Raw genomic sequence first — 27416 nt, 5'->3', positions numbered from 1 at the left:
TACTCCACTCTGTATGACAGTCTCTAGGTTCATCCACATCTCTACAAATGACCCAATAGACAGACGAATGGATAAAGAAGATGTGGCACATATATACAATGGAATATTACTCAGTCATAAAAAGGAACGAAATTGGGTCATTTCCAAAGGTTAATATGGTATATTGGTTTATTTCACATGAGAAAATATCTTAAGCAAGTACTAATTTATTGACAGTAATAAAAGATTCATAGAGCTAATGGATTCTTTTCAGTTAAATTTAAAAATTCATAGCATAAATAATATGGACAAATAGAATTACAAACAGCATCTAACCACACTGGTATTTTAGCAGATGACATTAGTGCTTGTGATAAACTCTAAAAATGGAAATAAATATTTGCACAGACAGAAAGTGCCAGAGATACTACTTTTGTTAGGATAATCTCATAGATCAGAGTCTCGGAAGCAGATGGTTAAAACAGATTTTAGGGTATGAAATTATCATCATGGATCAACACCTGTGAAAGGGAAAAGTTGGAAGCAGCATTGGGCAACAGGAGAAGTTTACCTGCAAAGAAAGCCAGCATTTTCTTGTTTAACTCTGTATCATGGTTTCAAAGAAAATTTAATAGAAAATAGAAAATTCACAATGGTTTCTAGAAATATTTTTCTGAGTATGTCTTTAAGCTCAAGGAGAGATACACCTCTATACTGAAAAAACATAACATCTTGGTATAAGAAAACTATTTTGAATATTTACTATATAATTAATATGATTTAAGATTCCATAAGCTAGTTAAAGGAATCTTTTTGGAAGAAACATTTTTTAGAGAGTAAATAGTATAAGTATTGATAAATGGAATATTGCCTGCCATGTGAGTAAACAAAGGATGTTACAGTCATCAGCAATTGGACAGCCACCACTAGTGAAGGAACTCAGGAAGGAGAAGAATACCTGCCATCTCGCAACCATCAGACTGAAGCCGTTCCCTAGGGTGAGCCCTGAGGAAACTCAGGATGTGAAATCACAGGATACTGGCCCCAGGCAGCTGAGATGCCTATCAAAGGAATGATTTCACTGAGCACAGACTCTCGCATCTTCCCATACATAGAAAAGTGCTAAATTCCTTAACTTGAGATATCTGGTTTTTCTTAATTAACAATAATATTTTGATTCTTGGGCTACCTGTCCTTTGTTGCAAAACTTCTATGTAACCTGGCTCCACCCCTCACCTACTCGAAGCAGATCTCTCAGGGTTACTTGAGATGTTGTCTCCTGGGCTTGAAGTCCTAAAAATTTCCACCAAACAAAACATAACTCTCAACCTTTAGCTTGTGCATGTTTTTTTGTCAACAGTGCTATGCATAAATAGAAATTTGGACACCTAAATGAAACACTCTGTTATTTCTGATTATAAACCTTCTAATATTTTACTTTTCCAAAATCAAAGAAAAATGAGTCTGCCTACTTTACTGAAATGCCTAATAATTATGACTCATATATTGTCCTAAACATATTTTTGTAACTTTCATGAAATTATAGTATAATAAACCTGACACCATTCAGTTCAGCTTTCTGTGTCAAGTTGACATAAGGATCATGTATTAATATTTTGCCTCAAAAATATTAAATACTGTACATGCAGTTAAGAAGGTTTCATTCAATACATAGAATTGAGGGTAAAAGCAGTCTATCTGTAATGCTGTATTTAATTTTTAGATAGATTACCATTCCAACATTTTATGTAACCATAAGAACAGTTTGCTTAAGTACTTCAGTATTTCATTTTGCAGTATTAATATACTTACTTTGCAATTATAATTTTGATTCATTCAACTGAATAAGGGACATGCACTTTCTTATTTTAAGATCTTATGCTGTTCTTTTTTCTTTTTTAATATTTTTTATAAATATATAGGCATATTATTATTATTTATTTATTTATTTATTTTTTTTGCGGTATGCGGGCCTCTCACTGTTGTGGCCTCCCCCGTTGCGGAGCACAGGCTCCGGACGCGCAGGCTCCGGACGCGCAGGCTCAGCGGCCATGGCTCACGGGCCCAGCCGCTCCGCGGCATATGGGATCCTCCCAGACCGGGGCACGAACCCGTATCCCCTGCATCGGCAGGCGGACTCTCAACCACTTGCGCCACCAGGGAGGCCCTAGGCATATTATTTTAACAGTCAAATGCTTCAATAAGTTTGTTATAAAAACAACAGCTTCCTTTCCTCATTTCATCCATTTCTCCCTTCCCAGAGAGAAGGACTTTCAAATTATTACCAATAGTATCAACTTTTGTAAAGCTGTTTTCCATCAAATAATCTATCAGTTTTTTTTTTTTTTCTGCTCTGCCACACTATATACAAGATCGTAGTTCCCCGACCAGGGATTGAACCCATGCCCCCTGCAGTGGAAGCATGGAGTCTTAACCACTGGACCACCAGGGAAGTCCCTCTATGCATTTCAAGTACAAGAACAAGCAATTTTATCAACTCTAATCTGGGAAGGTGGCTAGCTGGGTTTTATTAATTACTCTCATTTTGGTAACTCCACTCATTTTGGTAACCTCCCTCCAGGAGAGAATGTTCTGTCCCCTTTTTCCTTTATCCCATGCCTTCCTTAATTTGGTACTTCCATTTTAGCATCTTGACAAAGACTACATGATTGGTAATAATTTTTAGGTTGTGTTCCCTTAACATCTCATATTTGATTGACTGCTTAGGTATTGAATTTTAACCCAAATTTTGCTTCCTTTTATTTATATATTTATTTATTTATTTGCTTATTTTTCTCTTAATTTCAAAGGCATTCCTTCATGTTTTCTGGCTTCCAGAATTTCCCATCAAAGTCTGAATTCATTTTCTTTTATTATCCTTTGTATGTGTTTCTCACTCTCTCTCTCTCTTTTTCTCTTTACCTTCCTTCTTCCTTTTCTTACTCTTTCTTTCTCTCTCCTTCTCTTCTGCATTTCTCCCCACTGCCCCCCATATAAGGCCATTGTTTTATGTGTTATGAAATATCATGATAACTTTCTACATATTGTTCTCTTTTCATCCATTCTCCTTAGCAGTTAGTGGATTTTTTTCAACTTAGAAACTCACTACATTTTAGGTATAAAAATGTAAGTTCCATAGCACTTTGCACTCAACTATGACAGGTTACACCTCCCTAGGCTACACTGTTTTCATTTTTTAAAGGAGTGTTATTAATTTTATAAAGAAAATTGCATAAAATACTAATTACATATCTACATTTTTGGGCACATAATGTATAAAGATATGATTTGTGATTAAAAATAGCATAAAGGAATGGTGGAACATAGCTCTATAGAGACAAATTTTAAATATTATTGAAATTACATTGCTATCAATCTAAACTAGATTGTTATAAATTATAATGTTCATGGAAATAACATATCCCTATAGGTTTAGAAAGTCTTCAAAGGGTACAACATTCTATTAAAAAGATATTAATCTTTTTTGCTTACTTCAAAACTGTAGTAATCATATTAATACATGTCCTGATATGTTCCATGAGACATCACAGGTCCTAAGAACCTGTGAGAATATTTCTTTATAATGCAGAAGGAACTTAGCAGATTTGATTAAGGTTAAGAACATTGTGATGGGTAGATGATCCTGAATTATCTAGGTTGGCTTAAACTAAACATTTGAGTTCCTAAAACTGGGAACCTTTTCTGCACGAGAAAGGTAAATTAGAAGAAAAAGAATGAGATATTTGAAGTGTAAGAGAAACTGGCCGCACAGGTGCTGGCTTTCATGATGGTGGACGGAGGAAGGAAGACAATAACAAGGGTGTGTAGGTGGTCTCTAGAAGCTAGAAGCTTTCCTCACCTGACAACCAACAGGGACACTGAGATTTCAGTTCTACAACCACAAGGAACCGAATTCTGTCAATTACTTGAAAGGGCAAGAAAAAAAATTCTCATTCTAGAGCCTCCAGAAAGGAACACAGTCCTGCAGACACCCTGATTTTAACCCTGAGATGATACCTGTATTAGACTTCTGACTTATGGAAATGTGAAATAATAAATTAGTGCTATTTGAAGCCACTAAGTTTGTGGTAATTTGCTAAAGCATCAATAGGAAATGCACAGATATGATTAAATTTCCCCTATAAATACATGATAAATATATGAATGAATTAACTAATATAAACAGTGGGAGGAAGATGGTAGTATCATTGCTTTTGTCCTGAATAAAAGACATTTAGACTCATAATTTAAATGTGGATTACCTTTTTAATAGGTGAAGAAGGGTTGTAGAGAATGCACTCCAGTAACAGTTGGAGGGCCCTTAGGTAAGTAGGTGAACAGTATACTTTCTAAGAACTAGAAATAAACCACTATGGCTAAACTAATTGATATAGTCAATGAATGATGGACTAAATACTTAATCATATGTCCTCAAGTTTTAAAATTTTCTATACCTGTTATTATCACTTACTTTATGTATTTTCATCACTATCAATTTCCATGAAAATCAAAGCAGAAAGAGAATGGGATAGAGAATATATTATTTTTCTATTTAATTGTGTTAACTCTTAATAACTTAATTTCCAGTAGAATTACAGGATGTAAGTTTTGAGCAGAAACTGAGAAATCTAGAACAGTTCCTCTTCAAGTAGATGAAAAAGCAGACTCAGAGAATACAAAAATCAACTTGCCAAATATTACATCATTAATTAACATTCAGATTTATAAGAAACTGCTTTTCTGATTTCAATTTCAGTGTGTTTTTCTTTTAAATATATATTTTAGCTAGCTGTCTATCTGCTGCATCTTCTTTTACTTCCTGTTAGTCCATATTTAGCTTTTTTACACACTTCTACAGGTTACAGTCTTTTTTACTATTAAAAATTAAGCAAAAACTATTTAACTTAGTCTCTATAATACTGTTTCTTTGATCTCTTTGGATAACTTGTTCAATAAACATACACATTCAGTCTATCTCACCTATTAAGTGACTCATTTGGGGCTGCAGTTATAGAACAGAAACAAAATGCTGCTCTAAATGGTGACTTGGATAAAAATAACTAATTTTGTGATTAAATGATTTTTTTTCAAAGAGTTCAATTCCTCAGACCAAGGCTTCCCACTGCTAAAAAGTAAATTACTTTGGAGACATTTTGGGGATCTGAAGTCTTCTCTCAGATTCACTGGGACACACAGAATTCTCCAGTACATGACCCCAGGGAGAGCTTCACTTCTGAACAGATGCTAATGTTTCATGCAATTTAACGGTGGATATGGTAATGAAACAATTTTATTTAACTTCAGTCTAGAAGGGAGACACAACCTGCATGACTCGATAATGTTCAAATTGAAACTGCCTTAAGGGGATGGAGATTGCCACCATCTAAAATTGTTTAAAATTTACAAAGTACTTAAAATGTCTTTTTGTGAATAAAAGTGCTTTTTACTTTTGTCTGCATTTGAAGTTTTTAATCATTCCAACCATATTGTAATTGGTGTGGCAAATACAAGATATATTGTTTTGTTGGGCTTCTGCCTGTATATATCATTTAAAAAATTCATAGTAGCAATATCTGATCAGGAGAATGTATATATATATATATATATTTTTTTTTTTTTTTTTTTTGCGGTATGCGGGCCTCTCACTGTTGTGGCCTCCCCCGTTGCGGAGCACAGGCTCCGGACGCACAGGCTCCGGACACGCAGGCTCAGCGGCCATGGCTCACGGGCCCAGCCGCTCCGTGGCATATGGGATCCTCCCAGACCGGGGCACGAACCCGTATCCCCTGCATCGGCAGGCGGACTCTCAACCACTTGCGCCACCAGGGAGGCCCAGAGAATGTATATTTTTAAACAAGATAGCTTATCTGAGGAACTACAAATTATCACATAAAGTGACTTTTTCTATGCAATTCTTTATAAATTGGTTCAAAGAAAAAATATATCTTGAGGAACTTATGGTTTTGAGTGACTGATGTTCACATTTCTTGGAACCGAAAACAAAGAATGTAGAATACCCTACAAAGTTGCATTCTTTTTACAGCATTGGCTAAATTAAAGCATTCAGAAAACACTGGTGAAGTCTACCATAATTGTGAATTATCAAGATATCATGACTGCAGGCCAACTCTAAGAAGATCAGACCAGACTGACTTTAAAAAGAACTTTCTATTTTCCTTATTTGACACCAAATACTTAATAAACTAGTCATATTAATAACCAATTCTCCATTGGCATATCATTATGTTTTGTCAAATATCCAAATTTCTATTGTGTCTGTTAATTGTGGTCATGTCTAAAATTTTCTCTGTCATATGAATAAGAAGTTCCTGAGAGGGTCTGGACATTAAGCTTTGATTGTGTTTTAATGAGGAGAACTGGGAACAAACTGCCATTTTAATATAGTAGCTGGCAAAAAACCAGATTGCTCTAATAGGCAATCATGAGTTGTTTACAGAGGGATTATTTACCTGAGTGGTCGGGGTTAGGGCAAACCATGGGAGATATTACTATGCATCGGAAAGAAGGGTCAGGGGCAAAATATTATTTAATACAGAGAAAGAAGTGGAGCTGGAGCTTTGGAAAGGGTGACAAGAACTTTAGACTTCTGCAGAGAAATGAAGCCTCTGGCCACCTTCACCTTATACTTCCTATCTTCTGCCAGTGCCTCCCATTAGCCAAACCCAATAGGTTTAGAGTCATGAATCTTGTGGATTTAGTCCATAAATTCAGCCTCTTGGAATATGCATCAGGATGGAGAAGGGTAGAGACTGGATATTGTGAGGCAAATTAAAATATTATCCGTGGGAGGGATACTATTTTACCACTCTTAGTGTTTCCTTTTACTTTCCTTCTCTTATTTGTCCCTTGTATGGTGGAAAGAAATATATGATTTGGAAATTTGGAAATAATAACTGATGCTTTTTACTTTGGGAAACAGCTTGCCCTAGGAGAATATGTGTTCTCTGTGTGCTATGCTGGTCTCTAAACCTCGCTGACCTACAGCAGTACCACCTCTGACAGCTTGGCTTTAGTCTCCCTAGTTTTGCCTTAGAGGGTCCATTTTGTTTCTATGTTAATCTATCCTCTTACCTGGGTCTATCCATATTAAAGGTAACATTTTGGCCTTGATATTTACACCTTATTTTGAATCTCAGCTTGTTCAGGATCTGGGGAGAGAGCAGAACTGTTCTGTATTAGGGGTGACCCCTAAAAATCCCTAGTGCTCAGAAGTTACTTTCTATTGGTAATTCACTGCCATATTTCTTAGCTTTCTCAATAGAAGATATAATCTATTTTCTACTTTGTTAGGAGGAATAGAGAATGTTTTGCTATATACTTGAAATGGAGTAGTGACAGGGATATGCAATCAGCATTCTTCCCTCACAGGCAGAAAGGATCCATCCTGCAACATCAACTCTTGAGATGATTACTGTGATCCATACGGGGTGGTTATCTCGCAACCATCATCAATAGAGAGAGTAGTCTGGTGGCCTGAGGAAACCAAGGGACAGAAAATAATATGGGCCAATTCCTAAAATATTTAAAACAATTTTTCAAAACGTTCAGAAATACCTGGAAAATGTTATGGAGCCCGGTGATTTTTACTAATAAAATGAATGAAAGTTTATGTATTCCTAATTTGCCTCATACAACGATTTCTCTACTGAGTTAGAACCACTATCATCAAGCCCAGTTTTTTTTTTCTTGCCTATCATAGAGCAAATATATGTAAAAAGTCGTATTTATTTGTCTTAGTTCATCTTTAATATTGAGTATAGTCCTACTTTTTTGTCATTTATTGAGGTTTAAATTATATATAATACAGTGCACCCATTTTAAGTGTATAGGTCAATGAATTTTGTCAAATGTATACACCCATATATAACTACCACTTTGATCAGAATATAGAATTTTTCCATTATCCCCAATATACTCTCATTCCTATTTCAAGTCAATATTTCTGAACTCTGGAGCGTGGCAAACAGTGAGTTTCTTTTTGATTGGTTTTGCCTGTTTTGTAATTTCATGTAAATGAAATAAAATTGTATGACATTTTTGTCATCAGCAAAATGTTTTTGATATTCATTCATACTGAGTACATCAGTAGTTTATGTCATATTATTGCTGAGAAGTATTTCCTTTATAGAAATTCATTACAATTTATCTATTCTAACACTGATGGGCATTATGTTATTTCCAGTTTTTGATTATTATGAATCAAGTTTTTATGAACTTTCATGTACACATTGTTTTGTGGACATATATCTTCATTTCTCTTTGGTAAATGCCTAGGAGTGGAATTGCAGTTAGGGTAGATTTAACTTTCTACAAACTGACAAGCAGTTTGCCAAAGTGGTTGCCCCATTTTACAATCCTACCAGCAGCAGTGTGTCAGTTTTCTGGTGTTTGCAAAAACAGATACTTGATATTGCCAACTGTAATAACTACAGCCATTTTAAATGGGTGGTTAGTGATATCTCATCGACTCCCTTATTTTAGTAACATTTAGGAAACTGTTTATATATATATATATATATATATATATATATATATATATATATATGCAAAACATTTTCTAAATTAATTTTTGTTTGCTACCAATCAATTGATGCTACCTTGATCATTTATGCAAATGTATTACTGTGTGAGTGAATTAATGTTTCATTTTAATTATGGTAATTTTCAAAATTAAGTCTATCTTCTTATATTTCTTGATGATAATCTTTATTCCTGTTAAATTAGAGTTATCACTTATGTAGCACTTATATCTCAGACACGTTTCTAAGTGAACACATATTAACTCAATTATATAAACAAACTGAGTCATAGCGAAGTTAAGAAAGTTGGCTAAATTTTTTCACCCAAAAGTGTTGGGTCTTTAAGCCCAAGTTCTTCTCTGGAGATTTAAACAGATTTTGCTTTAATTAACCTTTCACCTCTGGGTTCCCATGACATCAGAGAATCAGCCATGGTTAGCAAGAATAGATAGTTTAAGTAGTTTAAGTGAACATTGTCACATCCTAGACATTGGGAGCTCATGGGAGACAGTAGAGCATACAAGCTACTTAATCTATTTCTACAATGGCTTCTGACATTAAGCTTGGATAAGGGGACTTGCTCTAATGTGAAGTTGTCCATTACCAAATTTAGCTCTGTGGGTCTACCAAGAACAATCTGGGCTGTAATTGACCTAACCTCTACAGTTAGGAGAGCTGCTCTACATCATCAACCTCAGTGTCCATGGTAGTATTTTCCCATTATCCCAAACCTATGACAAATTCCTCCCCCTCAGGTTTATCTCCTCAGTTCTGTTCCTGACTTCAGACATACACACATGACCAGTAAAACAAGACCATAGTCCTATTGGCAACAATGGCCTAATCTGTAAATGAGAAATTAAAATGATAAAAAAATAAAAATTAGCTGACAACTGCTAGCAACTTACAAAAACTTCCATGCAGTCTGCTAAAAGCTTTATGCTTCGTATTTGATCTTCCCAAAAGCCATTGCCATGGAGAAGAAACTGAAGTTCTAAGAGGGCGAATTGATCATGAAGATCACACAGATGACAAGCAGCAGAGCTCAGATTAGAATCCAAGTCTCTCTGACTTCAAAGCTTACCATCCTCAGACTCTGCTCTCAGGGTAAAAGAAGATCCTTGCTTTATGCTTCAATTGGGTATATCTATAAATGTAGATAATGATACATTTGATTATCAACTTTCTTGATATATGATAACAGTAGAACGATGGGTATAGCATCTTAGAATTTGTGTAAAAATGTGTTTGTTTCACTGTTTATGTGTGCATATATATATATATATAATAGATAAACATATACATCCATCTATCTATCTAGTTGTATATCTCTACTTTTAATGCTCAATAACCCTTCAGAACCAAAAATGCAATTTTTCAGAAGTCCCTCTCTCAAAATTCACCCTCATCATTACACACCTCTACTCCCTGTGGTTCTGGAGGACTTGTAAATCACTCTGCTTCCTCCTCTTCTTGTCATAGAGGACAGCAAGTATCCCAGTCATTCTGATAACAATCATATTGATTGGCCAATCACAGTTCTTACCCTGAGTTTTATATACAGAGATAATATGCAGGAAATTCTTATGTCTCTCTGGGGACCACAACAAAACAAAATAAAAAAATGGAGGTGATGTAAACCTGGAACATTCTGTGATCATGATTCCTGACTCCCCCTTCCCTCTGGTTCAGAAGAAAACCAGTTTTCAGTAGATGAGAATAAATTTGACATAGGTAGAAAAAAAACTCAGTTTCTTTGTACTGGGATATATAACTTTCTAAGGACTGCTGTAACAACATACCACAAAGTGGGAGCTTAAAACAAGATAAATTTATTTCCTCACAGTTCTGCAAGCTAGAAGTCTAAAATCAAAGTGTTTTCAAGGCTATGCTTCTTATGAAACCTATAGGGGAATCCTTCCTTTCCTCTTCCTAGCTTCTAGTTTTCTAGCAATTTCTGGCATTCCCTCCCTTGCAGCTGCATGACTCCAATCTCTGCCTTTATTGCATGGTACTCTCAATGTTCATGTCTTCACATGGCCATCTTGTTATAAAGATACCAGTCAAATTGGGGCCTCCCTGGTGGCGCAAGTGGTTGAGAGTCCGCCTGCCGATGCAGGGGATACGGGTTCGTGCCCCGGTCTGGGAGGATCCCATATGCCGCGGAGCGGCTGGGCCCGTGAGCCATGGCCGCTGAGCCTGCGCGTCCGGAGCCTGCGCGTCCGGAGCCTGTGCTCCGCAACGGGGGAGGCCACAACAGTGAGAGGCCCGCATACCGCAAAAAAAAAAAAAAAAAAAAAAAAAAAAAAAAAAGATACCAGTCAAATTGGAATAGAGACTCATCCTACTTCAGCATGACCTCTTCTTAACTTATTACATCTGAAATAACCCTATTTCCAAATAAAGTCACCTTCTGAAGTACTATGGGTTAGGACTTCAATATATCCATTTTCTTTAGGGGATGGGGACAAAATTCAATCCATAACAGAGGGCAAGGAGAGCAAGAGGCAGAGATAAAGGGAGAAATACTTGACTCTCTAGCTCCAGTTGTCCCTGTTGTCAATTGTAATCCTGAATATTCCAGATACAAGAGCTGATAAATTATATTGTTTAGCTAGTTTATTACAAATAAAATAATTCTAATATACCTCCTTTACTTCTCTAATTACAGACATTCCTATTGCTTGTAACAAATGAACACTGCCTTTCTGAAGAGACAATCATATTTTGCCAAATGTGAGATCTGTGGTTTAATGATCAACCCTCCCTTCTAGAGTGGAATGTCTAATTCGTACATATGACCTTTATCAATAAAACTAGGATCCATGCTTCCTCAAGGTTCTGTTAGTCTTGGGAATAGACAGAGTGCCAGGAGGCTTAAGTCATTACTACTTTAACTATACCTGAAAACAGTCTTCTGCATTAATTTGGGGAAGTTTACTTTTGCCTATTTCAGGGCTTCTCACTGTATCTTCCAAAGCCCTTTTGCATCAAATAAACGATCATTTATTAATCATGCTCTATATCCAACCTATAGAATAAGAATCTCTGGGAAAATTTATGGGATCCATTTATACGAAATTTAGTGTAACTACATACAAGAAACAGCATGGGTGAATCTCAAAGCATTTTCTATCCTAAGCGAAAAGAGCCTCAACTTTTAAGGTGATGTACTGTATGATTCCATTTATATGACATTCAGGAAAAGGCAAAATTATAGAGACATAAAACAGATCGGGCTTCCCTGGTGGCGCAGTGGTTGAGAGTCTGCCTGCCGATGCAGGGGACACGGGTTCGTGCCCCGGTCCGGGAGGATCCCACATGCCGCGGAGCGGCTGGGCCCGTGAGCCATGGCTGCTGAGCGGGCGCGTCCGGAGCCTGTGCTCCGCAGCGGGAGAGGCCACAACAGTGAGAGGCCCGCATACCACACACACAAAAAAAAAAACAGATCAATGATTGCCAGGGAGGAGGGGGTGACTACAAAGGAGCATGAGGATTTGGTGGGTGGGGATTTGAGGGGAGCAGGGGTGGTTGGACCTGTTCTACATCTTGATTGAGCTGGTGGTTACATGACTTGTTTGCATTTGTAAAACTCATCAAACTATGAACACAAAAAGCCAATTGCACAGCATGTAAAATACACCTCAACTTAAAAATGAATTAATTATTGAATATTTCTATTTTTTCTTATAACTTCTGAAATTGACATTGCTCCTATGTTCTATGACTCATAATTTACTGTATTTTAAGTTGTATCTGTTAACTTTAGAAAATGCCTTTATTTTCATGTTTAATGATTTGTTTTGTTATGCTTTCACCTTATCTGATAAAAAAATTTTGACTCATGTTCTAGTTTTGCTTAGACTTGCCTTATATCACTTTGTCCAAGACTTCATATACAATTTCACAGAATTATTTCCTTTTATATATGTTTCTTGTATTCATCGAGTTAGGAATATTAACATACTCGATGTGCAATTCTTACTTTTTTCATAGGTAGCGTTAATATGTTTCCTACACTGATTGTTGCAAGATGAAGAATGTAGAATCATATTTCTTCTTTGTGGCATATTTAACCCAGAGAAGTGAGAAAATAATGAATATAACACTTTGAGTCCTTCTTCACTACTAAAATATCCTGAAAGTTTTTTTCTAGCACTTAAAAATCCAGTCAAAACTCTTCTAGGCTGCTGAAATTGCCTACGCCCTTTTGACTGTCTTCCTAAATGCATTTGACCGTGTTGATGATCTGTGAGAGATGTGGTTGTAGCTGCAGCCTCACAGAGATTTCTGAAAATAATACTCTGATATAAGGAGAGGCTCATATTTGGTTATGTAATCCCTAAACATGCATTTCATTTTGTGCATGTAAAAGAAGCCATATGCTTCACTGAATATAATGATGAATTATAAACCACCTAGGAAAAGAAGCACCACTAAGAAGGCAGGAATAAAAGAGAGGAAGAAAAGCGAAGTTAATAGAAACCAATGTACAAGGTTGAAATAAATTGAAACAGCTGTGCATTCATATTTAATATAGTTTATATTTAATTTTTCATGGAAGTATATATTTAAGGAGCTCATTGTTATTTGTGTGTTCTGTTTTTGACTTGGTTTTTAGAAGAGCATGAATGATTTATGCCATTAATCTAATTATTCTAATTAATCATATTGTGCTTTTCTGGAATTTATATTATATATTTCATATTACCTAAAAGCTATTGGTTTTAAAATATGTGGTAAGTAATTATTTTCATTACATTGTGGAATTTTCTCTGATGTCAGGTTACTAAGAAACTAAGACTTGAAAGACTGTGACTTTCTGAGATTGCTATAATGAATTAGCCATTCTCTTACAGTTATACTTATGATATGGTAATCTTGCCAATTCATTGTGCATATATATTGTTTTACAAATATTTAATAAGTGAGGTTTATAAGACATTTGAATGGATTTCAGATCTAATCATTTAATAGTGGTAACATTCCCAAAGTCCAAGGACCAGAGCAAGAAGAAATTAAGGATCAGAGTAAATAAAACCTTCTGTCATAAAAAAGATGTATGTGCTTATTCCATTGTATTTTACTATTTATTCCTTCTCTTCAGTACCTAGAGTAAACTACAGTTCATAATATCTCTTACAAATACTGTCTAGAATATATTCTATAATTAAAAGAAACTGACAATAGAAAAAGTTCCATTTGAAAAAAATCATTCTACTCTTTTTATAAATACCTTGTATCACACTATTAAATTGATAAATCATAGTTGAATATAAGTCTAACCAACTGTCTAAATTTTCTAAACATTTCTAGTCCAATTATATCAAATATTTGCCATCTTTGAAGACAATGTTACAAAAGGCAGGGGACATTAATGGAAAAACATGTTATTTCTAAAATATTAAGATTTAGGAAGAAAACAAAGAAAAAAATTGAAGGTGTTTGGTAGATGTGTATAGTTAACACAGTTGGAAACATGGGGAGTGCTGACATTGTATCTTATGTATATTTTTGGAACTGTTCCTACTGTAGTATCTGACAATTGTTGCTAAATTTAGTCAGTGTAAGACTTCCTGGATATTGGCTGAAGGTTACATGTATAAGGGAAATGGCATAACACTAAAAATCACAAACAGAATATCCAGAGTCATATAAAATATTTTAAACCACAGGGAGCTATTCAAAAAAAAACAAAAAGAAAAAGAAACAACAACAACCAAAAAAAACAGGGAGATATTCAAAAGGCAGGGAAGCTAGTTTTTTTTTTTTTTTTTTTAATTTGGGTTGACATAGTGAGAGGATAAGCTAAGTTACTGGGGATGTCTCATGGGAAGATATCTTAATATGAATAATATCTACAGAAACTTTCAGAGAAAGTTCCTGCCCCTTGAATTAGGTTTGAGGTGGCATGTAGCTTACTCCCATGATGTCAGTGGACAACGGAAGTTTTCACAAAATTCTAATGCATTTTCATGATCTCGAGTGACACAGCCCAATCTCTGACCTCATCACTACTCTAAGACACTAGGATCATTTCGCCACCAATAAGACAGTCTTGGCAAACAGTAACAACAGACACAGCAGCCATGTGAGCATACTCGCAGACGTATTCTTATAAGAAGCACAGTTGATCAAGGGCCCTGTTTGATCCCTTGGAAATTCATTGCTATGTCAGTGCTAAGGCCACAACTCCCATAATGGAGTGCAGTGGAGATCCCAAAGCAGACCCATTCTAGGAGACTAAAGACTACTTTGTAAGCAGAATTTGGCTGGAGGAATTTCTAACTTTGAAGAATCTTTCTTAGAAAGAAAGGTAGTCTACAACTCCTTTTTTTTTTTTTCCTCTCCCTTTCATGGGGTCAGAATTTCATCATGTAATCTGAAGACCCTGTCCCTAATCAATTTCAAACATGTGTTTCTCCCAATAAATTCTTTGAACATTTAATCACTTCCTGACATCTGCTTCTCTGAGGATCTAGACTATTAAACCAAGATAACAGTTTTTGTTTGTAATTAATTAATTTCCCTTACAAACCTGTCTTGAGGTTTTATAACATGAAATAAAAGAAACTCTTTATATCAGGAATACTAGTTCAAATTTTACCTGAAATTACTATCTTAAAATACATTCATATAAACACACACACTGACACACACGTTTTACTGGTAAATCAAGTGAGGACTATTGATGGAATATTTCACTGTAGATAAGTAATATGAATTGGAACTTTTTAGTTAAAATGACAGAAACCCCAGAGATCATGTAGACCAACTTTGTCATTTCTCATGTGACAAAATGAAGAGCCAGAGAACTCAAGAAATTTACCAGGGTCAAACAGCTTGGTATTTGCAAAGACAGAAAATACATATTGAGCATCTACAATGTATAAGACACTTTAATAGGTACTCATATGAACTTTATAACATTTAAACTTCAAAGCATCCCAACAAGGAAGACTTTCATATAATTGCACCTACTTACTTATCTGGAACATATTTCTCAAAATGATTTAAGTGTCTTGTGTTGGGTCCCACGTTAGGAAATGCCAGATTCTGGTTAATTCACATTTCAAAAGGTAAGACTTGAATGAACCTAAGAGCCTCATTTGACATTATTTTAAATATCCACTAAAACATCCTCATAACAAATGCACAGCCATTTTCCAGTGAAATAAATGCCTTTTATTTCACTAGTTGTATCAATTTGTATTTAAATATATGGGGAGATACATAAGATTTGCCCATCAAATAAATATGGCCTCTTCTTTGCAGAACTTGTCTATGATATTGTATGTATCAACAGCATGTTTATTAAGCAGCAAACTATTTTGTTATGTTTAAATGGAATGAATATAATGAACATAAAATAATTAGCTATTTATCTTTTATTCTTAGAAACTCTTTAAATGCACAGACAATATGCTGACTATTTAGATACTGATAATCTTGTATAAGTGAACGTCATATAATGTTTATAAAATTTCCATTTTGGAAAAAGTGTTAGTATGGCCCTCAGCATTAATAGAACTTAATGAGACAAATCCTGTCTTAAAATGGTATAGACAAACATGCCTTTACTTAGCTGTCACAACATGCTATGAATTTAACAGCTTGTCATTTTTTTGACCACTGTACTTTTTAATCAAATCATTTTATTAATCTTACTATATATAATAATAATATAATCTCACTATATATAATCTTACTACATATGGTGTTACACAGACATGAGATAGCAGCTGTGACCAAAAAGACCCTTAATGACTATATGACTTCTAAGTCCACAGTTTAGCCTTTCTTGAATCCTATAATCTAATGTATTAGCTGATCTGTCTTTAAACCATGGACAGAAAAAAACAAAATCTTTCGAGTGTGGATATCCTTGACATCCATAGAAGAGTTGTTTATTCACACTATCGATCCTCAATTTTTAGGCCTGTATGTCGTTTGACAAATGTTATACAAATAGAAGAGTTTCCAAGGACTCTTCAATGGATCTGCAAACAACTGACATAATATGCTGTTATAGGTAAAAACTACATGGAACTCTGTGCAGTAGAAAATCTCCTTACAGCTTTTGTCTAATGGAAAGAAGTTGCAAGAAAGCTTATGTGTGTGAGTTTATGTGTGTTGGGCAAAGTTCCCAGAATCAACTTAGAATGTAGCTTCCCATTGTGTGAGGTCCCTGAAATGGTGGTAAGTACCATTCCAACAATCTCACTGTGCCTTACTCCTGCTCAACTCTGTCTTCTTATGGTCCATCAGTGTTCAGGAGAAACGTACTATTTTATCTTTGTACCATATTTTAGAACCACTATATATAAATGGCTGTTTGTTTTTTATCTTCTAGCTATTCTCACAGGCATAGATAAATCATTTTAAGACAATAACAGAAAGGAAAATAACAAAATGAATAAAAAAGACACTTTGCTAAGTTCTTTATGGATACTTTCATATTATCCTTTATGACAAATATTATATATAAGGTAGTTACATTAGCCCCTTTTCACAGGCTCAGAAACTGAGACTGACTAGTCTCAGCTATTTTCACTATAGATATATCTTAGTGAGTAGTGAGCCAAGAAATTATGGGATTCAAGAAAACATAACACAGGGGACATATAATTTTCATCATCCTTACTTTTATGTGAAATTAATGACAACATCAACAAAGATATATTGTGATAACCTTAAGAAACACGTCTAGAATTTCAAAATCTTTCTTATGCAAGTTAGTCTATATTTACCCTCCCCTAAATATATCAAGACCTTCTCACTCATTGGATATAAATAATTCAGTATTCACACCAATAGAGTCAATTCTTCTTACATCCCTATTAAAATCTCCTTTATTCATAAAGTCCACTATTTCTAGAAAATGCTATAAAGGTGCTCCCTTATTTGTATATATGCTCTCTCTCATATTACATCACCATATACTTCCTTTCTGCTTCAAATTCCTTGAAGTTTCAATGCCTGAGAAATCACATATTCAAAACCAGTAGGGCCAATGTCTGCAGTAGAAGTGTAATCTCCCAATGGCTTCGTTCTTTAAATATCAACACATTTCTCAATTCTATGAAGACTTTACTGAATCTCTTCTTACCCTGAACTTCAACCTGCATAAATTTGCCCTTAGGTTCATGCCAGTAACTCTTCCATATTACATGAGGAAGTGCAAATACACATAATGATACCTGGCAAGCAGAAATAATAAGCTGTAACATGGCATCATCAAAATCTGTATATGTATATACATCTATAAGTATGTAGAGATGTATCTATCTATATATTTGTATATAAATATGTATATATTCCCAAAAGTGATTCATGATCTCAAGAGAAGTATGTCACAACTCATCATGAAAAATTATCTTCAAACTCATGAAAGCACTTTTTACTTCAACAGGGCTCAGCTTTATACAATACTAACACCATTTCAAAAGAGAACATTTGCTTTATATTTTCATAGATAAAAGGCATATTTAGTGGCTTTTCACAGGAAAGATTATCAAAGGAGCATTCAATCTTCACATCTTGAAAAGAGAAAAATGCTGCAGCCTTAAGAGCAGTGTTAAACGTTTTCACAGTCTTTTTCTTTGGGTGAAAAAATAATGGTGCTAATGCTTATCTTCATCAAGAAATAATGTGTCTCTACTTCTCTGAAGTACAAAAGCTAAGTAAACACAAATATATATTAGAATGAAAGTGTCAAGAGAATAGCATGTGCTTTGCTCCTGAATATACACTTGTATTTTCCCCATAATATATAAACTTGCAATTGACAAAGTCTGTCTTCAAGTACTCTTAAATATTATGGATATTTGTCACAAAACCTTATTTTTATGGCTGTGGGAAAACATTCTATTACATAGTCTTATTGGATAGATAGAAATAAGTACTGGATAACGTTGTTATCCTGGTAGCAGTATCTTGGATTGGAAGATATTGTATTATCTTCTGTAATCTTCCAATGAAAATATTTCCAACTAAAGAAAATGCACAAAATACTTAAGCAAGTATTTCTTGCATTTAATGGAATGCAAGAATTAATAAAATGTACTTAATGATGTAACAATAATGAATAAAATGCAAGCTAGAAATAGCCTACACTCCTGAACAAACTGTGGCAACAGTAAACCAATCAGTCCCAAATCTTGAGCTAATTTCAATTATTTAAAATGTGTTATTGCTACATAATGTAGATGGATATTCAGGGAATTAATCAGTAAATCTGATAATGTGTTTTAACTAACATTCAAGAAGAGCTAAAATTTATTAATTAAGACATAAAATGTTGTATTGTACAACATGATCAAGAGGTATTTATCCCAGGGATACAAGGGTTTTTCAATATCCACAAATCAGTAAATGTAATATACCACATTAACAAATTGAAGAATAAAAACCATATGATGATCTCAATATATGCAGAAAAAGTTTTTGGTAAGGTTCAACATCCATTTATAATAAAAACTCTCCAGATGGTGGACAGAGAGGGAACTTACCTCAACCTAATCAAGACAATATATAACAAACCCACAGCTAACATCACACCCAACAGTGAAAAGTTGAAAAAAATCCCTTTAAGATTAGGAGAAAGAAAGGGATTCTTACTCTTGCCACTTTTATTCAACATAGTTTTGGAAGTCCTAGCCACAGCAATCAGAGAAGAAAAATAAATAAAAAGACTCCAGATTGGAAAGGAAGAAGTAAAAATGTCACTGTTTTACTATATTATTGAACATCCTATAGTTGAAAATCATAAAGACACCACCAGAAAACTACTAGAGCTCATCAATAATTCTGGTAGAGTTGCAGGATACAAAATTAATATTCAGAAATCTGTTCCATTTCTATACACAACAATTAACTATTAGAAAGAGAAAATAAGGAAACAATCCCATTTACCATCCCATCAAAAAGAATAAAATTCCGAGAAATAAATCTACCTATGGAGGCAGAAGACCTGTATAGTGTGTCCCCTACATATGAATGAGTTCCATTCTGAAAGCACAGTTGTAAGTCCAATTGGTCTGTAAGTCCAACAAAGTTAGCCAATGTACCCAACTAACACAATTGGCTATATAGTACTGTACTGTAACAGGTTTATAATTCTTTTCACAAAAAGAATACATAAAAAACAAACACAAAAAATAAAGAAAACGTGTTTAATCTTACAGTACAGTACCTTGAAAAGTACAGTAGTACAGTATAACAGCTGGCATACAGGGGCTGGTATCGAGTGAAAAGGCAAGAAGACTTACTGACTGGAGGAGGGAGAGGAGGTGGGAAATGGTAGAGCTGAAGGATCATCAGCAATTGGAGAGGGAGGGCAGCTGAAATTTCACTCATGCCTGATATTGATGGCACAGGTTCTGGTTCCTTGCTAGAGTAAATTCTATCTACCCTCTTGAAAGAATGATCCAGTGATGCCTGGGTAGTAGCTCTTTTTTCCTTGTCATAGATGTCATGGTAGCATTGGATTGAATTCTGAATGGTTGCTGCAACCTTCATGTACCGTTCTATGTTTGGGTCCTGTGCCTCAAAAACTGACAATACTTCCTCACATAAAGAAAATCCCTTTGCCATATCCTGCATTGGGGATCTCTTTGGTTCTTCAGTTACTTCTTCCTCTTGTCTCTCTTCATCCTTTCTCTGGGCCTCCAATTTCATCCGGTCTTCATTAATAAGCTGCTTGTGTTGCACAGCAGGTTCAATTGTTATCACTTGGCACTTCTTAGCAGTACCAGTTACATCACCACTGCTTTGATGCTTGCTTCTGGACCTCCTGGGCTTGAAATAAAGATACTGTACTACTGTACTCTATACAGTACTATATAGTAGAATACACAAAAGCACAACCACTTGTAGAGGATGCACGCATGTGACAATGTACATGAGACACGTGAGCTAACTTTTGTGACTGGACATGCAAATGCATGTTCACATCTCTGAAAGTTTGCAGCTTTAAGGTTCATAAGTAGGGGACTTACTGTACTCCAAAAAGCATAAGACAGTGATGAAAGAAATTGAAGATGACACAATCAAATGGAAAGACATACTGTGTTCTTAGATTCAAAGAATAAGTATTGTTAAAATGACCATACTACCCAGGGCAATCTTCAAATTCAATGCAATCCCTATCAAAATACTAATGTCATTTCTCACAGAACCAGAACAATTTTTTTAATCTGTATGAAATCACAAAAGACCGTGAATAACCAAAACACTCTTGAGAAAGAAGAACAAAGCTGGAGGAATCATTCTTCTTGGTTCAGACTATACTATAAAGCTACAGTCATCAAAACCGTATGATAGTGGTACAAAAACACACACATAGATTAATGGAACAGAATAGAGAGCCCAGAAATAAACCCACACACTTATGGTCAATTAATTTATAACAAAGGAGGCAAGACTATACAATGGAGAAAAGATAGTCTCTTCAATAAGTGGTGTTGTGAAAACTTGACAGCTACATGTAAAAGAATGAAATTAGAACACTCTCTAACATCAAACACAAAAATAAACTCAAAATTGATTAAAGACCTAAATGTAAGACCAGATACTGTAAAACACCTAGAGGAAAACATAAGCAGAACACTCTTTGACATAAATCACAGCTATATATTTTTTTGGATCTGTCTCCTACAATAAAGGAAATAAAATAAAATTAAACAAATGAGATCTAATTAAACCAAAAGCTTTTCCATAACAAAGGAGAACAATTGACAAAATGAATAGACAACCTATTGAAAGGGAGAAAATATTTGCAAATAATATGACCAATAAGGGGTTAATATTCAACATACATAAACAACTTATAAAGCTCAACATCAAAAAATAAAAACTATTAAAAATGGGCAGAAGAACTGTATAAACTGAATAGACATTTTTCCAAATAGGAAATGCAGATGGCCAATGGGCACATGAAAAGATGCTCAACATCATTAATCATTAGGGAAATGAAAATCAAAACCACAATAAGAGATCACTTCACACCTGTTAGAATGGCTATCATCAAAGTGAATACAAATAACAAATGTTGGCGAGGATGTGCAGAAAAGGGAACCCTTGTACATTGTTGGTGGAAATGGAAATTGCTGCAGCCATTGTGGAAATCAGTATGGAAGTTTCTCAAAATACTAAAAATAGAACTACCATATGACCAAGCAATCCCACTCCTGGGTAGGTATGTATATATATATATATATATATATATATATAGGTATATATCCAAAAACAAAAACAAAAACATTAATTCAAAAAGACACACGCACCCCAGTGTTCCTAACAGTATGAACAATTGCCAAGATATGGAAGCAACTTAAATTACCATCAACAGCTGAATGGAGAAATATACCATCTATGTGGTATATATACACAAGGGAATAATAGTCATTAAAAAAATGAAATTTTACCATTTGCAGCAACATAGATGGACTTGGAGGGCAATATGTTAACTAAGTCAGACAGAGAAAGACAAATTGTATATGATATCACTTATATATGGAATCAAAAAAATACATAAAACTAGTGAAAATAAGAAAAAAAGCAGTTTCACAGATAGAACAAACTATTGGTTGTCAGTCAGAGTATGGGGGAGGGACAATATTGAGGCGAGGGTGTGAGAGGTACAAACTATTTGGCATAAGATAAGTTACAAGGATATATTGTACAACACAGTGACTATGCCAATATTTTGTAATAATTGTAAATGGAGTGTAACATTTAAAAATTTTATTTAAAAAAATAATAAAGGCATTAAATTGGACTCTGAGATGAATGTTTGCTGTCTGAGCATCAATGAAATGTTTTGTGATTTAAAATTAACTCTAAATAATCTTTCATCCTGGGCCTGCATAATCGTCATGAATCTTTATTTGTTGTTATTTATGAATTTCCCAGATAAACCTTTGGTACTTTACCTTCATGGACGTCATCAGAAACCAGTAAAATTTTACACTCTTTCTCTTGATTTTGTGGCAGAAGTTCATTAACCTTGTCTCAGCACAAAAGCAGCTGCAGTTAAATAATGCCATTCTCTGCCAACTTGGTTTTAATATGTCCCTTAAATTTGATGGTCCCTTTCATTGTGAAATATTTGTTGCTCACTCATAAGACACAGCATTTTTCCCAAGTAAAATTATCTCAAAAGAAATTACATTATAAATCTCATTGACACATTTCTATCCATTGTTTTAGTGTTTTAAATACTGTTATGAAATTCATAACTGTTTAGATTCTAGGTTGGTTACACCATAATATGTCTCAACTCATCCCTAGAAAAAGATCCTTTATTAGACTTGTAATTTATTTCACTCACAGGAGTTTGCCCAAAATCTGGAGATAAATATATATTCTGTGGATAAATAAATATTTTGGAATGCTTTGAAACAAGGTAGTATCTTCATTTCAGCAGGAACTCCAATTAAAATATATTAAACAGATAAAAGATCTATTAGGCATATTAGTACCTCTAAAGGAGGTGGTTATTATGAAAACAAAAACAAAAACAAAAAACAATAATGCAGTGTGTGAGGGTGGTGGAGGGAGAGGTAACAGAAAATATGAAAAATACCTTAGCTGATCATTATGTCAAAGAAGCAACTCTCACTAAAATCCTGGCCCCTGTACTACTGCCCAAGCTACATATTTTGAGAATTTCAAAGAGGTCATGGAAAGCCATCAATCAGTTCCAGAATATGAAAAAAAAAATAATGGAACAATACCTGGATACAAATTATACAATAATAATCTCTAGCAATATCAATGTGCCCATGTGATGGAACCAGAGCATCTGAAATAAAATCTTTAAAATTGTACAGGACTTTATCCATCAGAGCAAGGTTAAATTGGCCACTGTACTCAATCAACCCTGGTGATAAAGTCTTACAAGTTGGTGAGGGTGTCTCTAGAACATTCCTCATAGGTCACCAGCATAATGCTGGTAAAACTATCAATGCAAAATTTGAACAATAACCCAAGCAAGCATCATGGTCCTTTAGAAGACTTCCAAATGGATTTCATACAACTGCAGCCCAGAGTGTTTCTGAATATGATTTGGTTAATACACAGATAAGTATAAAGTAAATAGTTGTAAAATAATGTGTCATGTAAACAATCCATTTAGGAAGTTTAGTGTGCAAAATTTAATATCAGATAAAATAAATTTATGGGTCAAAGGTGAAATCACAAAGGACATTAGAAAATATTTTGAGATAAATGACAAAAAAATTACAACATATCATAAAATGTGCTTATATAAGAATAGAAAGAGTTAACTTTTGTGATCTCACTTTGCACATTAACAAATCAGAAAAAAAGAAGCAAAGTATAAACAAGTATAAGGCAAGAAATAAAAAGATAAAAGCATAACTCTATGAAATTAAAAACAGAGAGACAACAGAGAAAATTAAAGTTAAAAATGGTGCTTTGATGTTTGACAAACATCTAACTGAAATGATGAAGAAAAAAAGAGAGGGAACACAAATTGCCATTCTTGGGAATGAAAAAGAGGTTATCACAGATTCTAGAGACATTAAAAGATTAGCAAGAAAACACTATGAACAAATGTATGTCAACAAATTCAACAATTTGGATTAAATGGACAAATGTCTTTAAAAATACCATTCATCATAATTGGCATTACAACTTAAGAAGAGAAAATGGACTACATTATCAAAAACCTTTCCAAAAAATTTCAAGTCCAGATGATTTCAATGGTAAATTGTATTGAAGTGTTATAGAAAACAAAAAAAAACAAAATCTCATCTTATATATGCTGTTTCAGAAAACTGAAGATGAGGGATCATAGCCCAACATTTTTCCCCCCTTTGGAAGCTAATATTACTCTAATACCAAGAACTGATAAATATATTCAAAATGAGAAGGAGGAGGATAAGAAGAGAGAAAGTGAAAGAGTGAGAGAAACAGAGAGATAGGCTTCCGGTACGGAGGTCACGGGCAAGATGGTTCCGCCGGTGCAGGTCTCTCCGCTCATCAAGATTACCTGAAACCCCGGGCAGAGGAGGAGAGGAGGATAGCAGCTGAGGAGAAAAAGAAGCAGGATGAGCAGAGACAGATTGAGAAAGAACTGGCAGAAGCCCGAGAGGACAGCATATTAAAGTGAACCCGCCTTTCCCCAGAGCAGTGTGGATGAATAAAGCCTCCTGTACTGTGTGAAAAAAAAAAACAAACAAACAAAAAAAAAACAGAGAGATAAAGGAGAGACTAAAGGTCAGTGTGTATCATAGATGGGACAATCCTTTAAAAAAAATCCACAAATTGAATCATTGATCTTAACAATACAGGGAAAATGGATAGTACCTCAGTACCAAGTAGTGTTTATTCTAGGAATGAAAAGTAGGTCTTACATTTTGAAAAGAAGCAGTGTAATTTAAATATTAACAGGGGGGCTTCCCTGGTGGCGCAGTGGTTGAGAGTCCGCCTGCCAATGCAGGGGACATGGGTTCGTGCCCCGGTCCGGGAGGATCCCACATGCCGCGGAGCAGCTGGACCCATGAGCCATGGCTGCTGTGCCTGAACATCCGGAGCCTGTGCTCTGCAACGGGAGAGGCCACAACAGTGAGAGGCCCATGTACCACAAAAAAATAAAATAAAATAAAATAAATAACAGGGAAAAAAATGTATATGATCCTTTCAATATATGTAGGAAAAAGTTTGAGAAAAATACAACACTCATTCATAACAAAAATGCTCAATAAACTAGGAACAATAGGGAACTTCCTCAAAATGTTAAATGGCATCTATAAAAATCTTACACCTGAGGACAAAGAATGACACATCTAACATTATACTTAATGGTAAAAGAGTTGAATTTTGTCTTTTTAAGATTAAGGATGAGGCAAGGATACGAACTTTCATATCTTCTATTCAGTGTTTTACTGGAGGTCCCACTGTTGTACAAAGGTAATAAAAATAAAAGGTCCAAAGAGAGAAAATAAATAAATATTTCCTTAATTGTTTATAATATAATTGCTTACATTAAAAAATTCTGTTGATAAAACACCTATCAGAACTACTAGAACTAAGAAATGAATTTAGTAATATCATAGGATACAAGGTTAACATTCAAAAATCAATATTGCCCTTATACTCTGGTTGCAAACTATTAGAATTTTAAAAAATTATTTCATTTAAGTAGGACTGATGGCATAACTATATGGAGATAAATTTAACCAAAAGGTGTGTAAAACTTGTGATCTGAAAATTTTTAAAAAATGAAATATAATGTGAATAAATAAAAAAATATGCAATGGTTATGAATTAGAAGGCTCTATTTTTGTTTAATGGCAAATCTTCCCAAATTCACCTATAGATTCAACCCTATACCTAACAAAATTCCAACAGCCTTTTTGGTGAGCATTGACACTCTGATTATAGTTTAATTGAAGAGTATATGCACAACCAAAGAAATTTTTAAAGAAAGCTTAGAGGGCTTAATCACTTTATCATTTTTCCAGACTTACTACAAACCTATAGTAATCAAGATGCTTTAGTATTGACAAAAACAAGTAGATCTGTACATCAGTGGAAAAGAACAAGAATTTCAGATATCTGGATGTAAAATTGTTATATATAGGGTCAATTCACTTAAAACAGCTTTCAAGGCAATTTAAAGGAGAAAATAAAGACAAAAAGTATGCTGGATTAGCTAGATATCCACAAGAAAGAATGCAAATGTCAAATTTTACCTCATACAATAGAAAAAATGACACAAAATGGATCATTGACGTAAATGAAAAACCTAAACCTATACAATTTTTAGAAGAAAATAGGAAAAAATCTTTCCTATCTTGAGGTAGAAAAAGTTTTCTTAGAGCACAAAATTCATGATCCACAAATCAAAATGGGACATGGATTTCATGAGAATTCAAGTTTTGTTATTTGAAAGACACCTTAAAGAAAAGAAAATGGCAAGATGCAGGCTGATAAAACATTGGAAAACTGTGTGTCCAATAAAGGTTTTGCATTCAGAAAAATATTTTAAAAACACAACTGAATAATAGAAGGATAAAAATAACAAGAAACACAAAAACACAATTGCTAAACAAACAAAAGATTTGTATATGCATTTCATCAGATATACGAATAGCAAACCATCCCATGAAAATATGCTTGACATCATTACCCTTTGGAAAGATGCAAATTAAAATCACAATGTGATAGCACTACATATCCATTAGAATGGCTAATATTAAAACAAATTGATTATCCTAAGTACTAATGAGTTTGTGGAGCAATTTAGACTCTCCTGCATTCAGGATAGAAATATGAAATTGTCCATTTTCTTCTGAAAAATGTTTGACAGTTTTTAAAATTATTATTCACCTGCTATATGAGTTTCCAATCCATACCAACCCCCCCAAAAATAAAAACATATCCACACAAAGCCTCATACACAAATGTTTACAATGACTTTATATATAATAGCTCTCAAACAGAATCAAATGAAATATTCATCAACACTTACAGGCATAAGTTGTGGCATATTCGTATAATGGATAACTACTCAGCAATAAAATACAACAAAAATTTGATATATGCATAGCAAGGGTGGATGTCAACAGCATTATGCTGAGTCAAAAAAATTCCAGATAAAAATGCATACTTATTGTATTTCATTTATGTAAAGTTATAAAGAATGCAAACTACTTTAGAAGAAAGCTGTTGAGTGACTGTGCTGCCTGAGGATGGGGATAGAGGGAAACTCAGATTAAAAGGCACTTTGGTGGTAAAAGAAACATTTGTTATCTTGATTGTAGTTATGTTTTCAGGGGTAGACCTATATATGAAAACTTATTTTTTTTCAGTTTAAATATATTCCATTTATTGTAACTCATTTATTCCTCAATAAAGTTTAACAAA

The 27416-nt window shown here is 34.3% G+C and overlaps 1 pseudogene; it reads left to right on the top strand.

Moving 5' to 3' along the window:
• Positions 1 to 872: 872 nt before the first annotated feature.
• LOC132490415 (protein downstream neighbor of Son-like) overlaps positions 873 to 27416 on the top strand; it is a 162979-nt pseudogene continuing 136435 nt past the window's right edge.

Source organism: Mesoplodon densirostris, chromosome 5, assembly GCF_025265405.1.
Source record: "Mesoplodon densirostris isolate mMesDen1 chromosome 5, mMesDen1 primary haplotype, whole genome shotgun sequence".
In the NCBI taxonomy this organism is placed as follows: Eukaryota; Metazoa; Chordata; class Mammalia; order Artiodactyla; family Ziphiidae; genus Mesoplodon; species Mesoplodon densirostris.
This window is presented reverse-complemented; position numbering and strand designations above follow the sequence as displayed.